We start from the raw sequence: 4,647 nt of genomic DNA on the forward strand, positions 1-4,647 counted from the left end.
ACCCCTCAGCCACACAATGCAGGCTTACATTCATCTTCAACCATGGGTGAACGATACTTTGCTCAGGTGGCTCACCGCTCAGACATTTAATCTCTTTTCGTAAGACCAAGGGAAATCGACATCGCCAGGCATCGTGCATCGACCGATCGAATGCACCATGTGGTGCCGCATCGCATGGTATGAGTTATGCCAGGGAATTGATGCGAAGACACCGGCGCTCTTGCTGCTGCTGGATCTGGTATTTCCATTTGCGCTTACCGGGCGCATCAGGTGTCTGTCGGTTGATTTGCATATCGAATGCATATGCCCCGAGCAATCATCACCGAATCATGCGAATCGCCTGCAGTGCGATTGGAAACGCTGTGCTGAGTGACGTGAATGGGATCCGAGATTCAAAACACTCATTATCTTCTTCTGATTATCTTCTTGCTTCTTGCTTCACCACATGTGAGGCTGAAGATAGGTGGTGTGGTTCACACATAGGCAAATAGTTTGAGTGGAAAAATGGAGAGAAGGTAAAGGATGCAAATCTGGAGAGGTTTTGCATTAATTTATCTGCTTTTAACGAGGCTCTGGATCAAGAAGTTCATTTCCAAATGCAAAGCAGCAGCAGCAGAAGCAATCGAATCCTTTATTGTCTTTGTTGCGTTAGTTAGTTTGCTCGATGGGGCGAGCAGAAGCCACATGAAAAGAGAATAAATAGAAATAAATAGAATTAAATAGAAATCTATAAGATGATTATTTTAATGTCACAATAATAACCAAAGGGGGGACAGAGAGGATGTATCCCACACTGACTTACATGTATGGCCAAATGGAATTTAAACTCTACCATCACATATAATAAAACTTTATGGAGCGATTCCGCGTGGTTGAGCAACCAAACGTACCCCAAAAGCAGCTAACCATCCGTTCAACCGGGACAAATAAAAAAAAACCAACAAAAAACGAACGGAACCGCGACGTTCCGATTCGCTGCAATCGATCATGGGGTAAAGCGCCGCGCATCATTGCACCCGTGGCCACCGCAAGCATCTTACATTCGCACGCCAAAGTAAGAAAACGATTTCAGTAATATCGTCAGACTGCGAAGGTGCGACTGTGTTCCGTATGAAGACAGACATCTCACCCCGTGGAATTAGCATATTAGAAATGGCGATGGAGACACCTGAAGGTGGATCGGTGGATCGGTGGTCTCCCGGAATGTCAAACTCACCGGAGCGAGCCTTTTTTCCCCTTCGAGAGCGAGTTTTTCACCCGTTCCGTTCCGGTGAATGATTGATGCCCAAAATAGGGACCATTGCCCTATAATGCTCACCACAAAACGTGCTATCACACAAGACACACAGACCCTTACTTGCCAAACGTTTTCCCTCTTTTTTTTTCTATGCATAAATATCATTAAAAGATGGATTGTGGTTTTCCTTGTGGAACGGAAAGGCAACGATAGACAACGTACACGGCCGAAGGTAAACAACTGGCGCTTGATCTCTCTCTCTCGTTCTCTTTACATATTTTTACGCATCGCTACCTCTCCTGGCTGCTGAATTCCAGTGGCATACCGGGACTGATATTCAAATTTCTCCAGCCATGTGTCAATACAGCTGCATAATTTCGAAATAACTGCTATTATCCTTGAAGCTTCTGGTAGCAGCACCAGCAGCATTTTCCTGCTGGTGTTTCGTAGTTTCATCGACTATAAACTCTATCGAGATTGTCTTGGAGGCTGGTATGTTATTCCCGTGTGGTTATTCTAGATAATTCTCCTAAAACCAACTCAATTCGACTCCTCACTTTACCCTTCCGATGTACATTCGATTCACAAGCGCCTTCGGTCTCTTGGTCTGCATCATATTTTCTTATACGATCTAGCCACTGCTAACTCCAGCTTTAAAGCGAACCAACGAACGATCACTAGGTCCAGCGTCCAGGCGTGCCGTCCGGATGTAATTGAATAAATATTTGCGAACGGCATTGTCCTAGCACATCATAAAATATTATTTCTGAGCGCAGACCCGCACACATACCCGGACAGCACCACGAAATGCCGGCATAGTGATCAGAATCCCTGTGTTTTGGTTGGTTGCCTTGCCTTGCCCGCGCCTCAAGGGCACTTGTTGTAATGTCAAAGCGAGCGTATTACATTCCGATGCTACGTCGTCAGCCATAGGAGTCAGTTTTACTACTTTTTGCCGTCGTTGTTGTCACTAGTGATGCTGGCCCAGTAATAACTAGCCCGGGGCCGGATTCCTTTTTCCTCCTTTCGCTGGTCACGCAGTGTATCTTTCTGTGTGCGTTCGTATGTGTGCCTTGGAGCAACATCGTGACCCGTATCCGCAGCGCACAGTAATGTCATCAAATCCTTTTGCCCGCCTATCGCACCAAAGCCAACCGATCAGAACCAATCCGTGACAGTGGATTCGTCGCCATCGTCATCGAGCAAAGCGTGGGATCGACCACCGGATTCATCCTTTTGCGGATTCCCAGAATTGCTCAGTTCGGTTTAGTGTAAACAAGAATCACGCTTCGAGAGTACGCGGGGAAAACCATCGGATTCTGATGCTGCCATGCTCGTCTGTATTCGTATTCCGGTCAACCGTGCCCTCGGGGGTGCATCGCTACCACCACGAACCCTGCCGCAGTCTTTTCTTGTGAAAATATGAAACGCTGGAACAACCAACAGTACGTTGGGCACTGCTCAGTAAAGGTTGACCGCTGGGTTCTGGCAACCAGCCTAGATGTCACCACTTCAAACATCAATCTGTTGCTGTCGAGGTCGTTGGTGGAATCGAAAATGTGTCACTGGAAAACTATATTCCCTTTAAGATGCCGTTGCTTAGGTATACGTGACATGGCAAAGTTGTCGCTGTTTGCACACTTCAAACTCCACTCCATCTCAATTGACCTCTCTACTGCGCGTCTCCTTCTCCTAGTTCTACTCCACAGCCCCGTGGGAGGAGGTTAAAAATAATTGATAGCATTTAAAATTAACACCATTAATGGCGTTGGCAGTGGCCAGGCGAACGGGTGGCCACCGGAGACGTGCTTAAGCAGCAGAACGAGCGCGATAGGGTAATGACAACGACAAAATAAACAACAAACCACCCACCGAGCCAGCAGCCTCTGCTATCGTCACCGTTGTGGACGACTCTTAATGTTTCGTCTCTTCCTCATCGTTGAGAGCTTGCCCGAAAATAAACAACTCATCCAAATTGCTTCCCATCAGATCATTTATCACGCTCTCCTCACATCACAAGAGCCTTGTAGACGGGTGAGAAGGGTTGATGAGTTTGTTATACCCTCCCTGTGGGTGAGGGGGGTGCTGGCCTAGTACCGGGGCTAGTTATGACAAGAGAGTTTCCGCTTCCGCTTCAACCCGACGGCACCGGGGAAACACCCCAGGATGGTGGATTGGTCGATTTGTTCGATTCGACAGCACGATCGAACGGGCAATTAATCGTAATTAGTGCAGAGCGTTTATTGCTAAATTTAGCTCACCACGAATTGATGGTCGGTGGCCAGTGGAATGATGAAAAATGCTTTCCTCACTCCAAGTACGACATGTCCTTAATGGTGGTCCTTCGAGGGATAGATCTTTTTTTCATTTTGCGAAAACGTGAGCTCATCGAAGCTGACATTCCAGATAGTGTTCTGAGACCGACCTGAGGGCGGTGAGCATGATTTACTCACAAATCAGCAACATGCTGTTTAACATGCCTTGCTTCGAAGAGATCGTGCTAGGAAGTGGAAAGTAGGGGATGAGGGAGACGCTTGTTCGGAAAGCTCACCCGTGCGAAAAGCTTTCTCAAAACTTTTCCGTTTTCGTTTCGAGAGATAAATTGAGAATAAAACAATTACACAGAAAAAGAGCGGGATGAGAGAGAATTTGAATGGGAAAATGATAGATAAAACTGATACTCACTGCCACACTGCGATGAAAAGGAGTAACTAAACGCTGTATGATGGCAAAACAAATTATCAATAGCAGCTGAATATAACATTGTCTAGAGAGTACAGAAGGCTCTCTAATTTGAATCTCTTTAGAAACAGATGGATCGGAAGAACATTTAATTGTTTCAGAGTTTATATGGTGTTTACCAGCACCAGAGTAAAAAGAGGCATGAGTATACTGGAATTTATTCAACAGTAAAACTAGTTGCTTTGTTAAGAGAAGCCAGAACTACACTAATGGCAGTAGGAGTATTAATGTATTGTATTAAAACAATTTCCTTTTCCACTTTCCATTTTTAGAAATTATTTTAGTTTGACTTATGCTACAGGAAAACATTTTTCAAACACCTGCAGGTTTCCTTTTTTAATTAAGATTTTCTTATTTCTGTTCTTTATTAAATCTTGTTTTAATAGCCTTTTTGACGAAGTACATAAGAACATCAATAATGACAACCTGTCCTGATCCTCTGCACACTATCGCACGTACGCTGGTTGTTTTACATCAAACACGCACCTTTAAACGATCACTAACAACCCTCCATTATCGTGTGTCGAAGGATTTGTAAGCAGTAAGCGAAGAAAAACTTGTACCAACTTGTTCCTAAACTGTTCTTCGTGTATCGTCAATGGTAAACGTCTACACCGATGATGCATGCGCTGCAAGGTACCAAGATCCTGTATCGGAGTTCGTCTCGA

Source organism: Anopheles aquasalis, chromosome 2, assembly GCF_943734665.1.
Source record: "Anopheles aquasalis chromosome 2, idAnoAquaMG_Q_19, whole genome shotgun sequence".
Lineage (NCBI taxonomy): Eukaryota > Metazoa > Arthropoda > Insecta > Diptera > Culicidae > Anopheles > Anopheles aquasalis.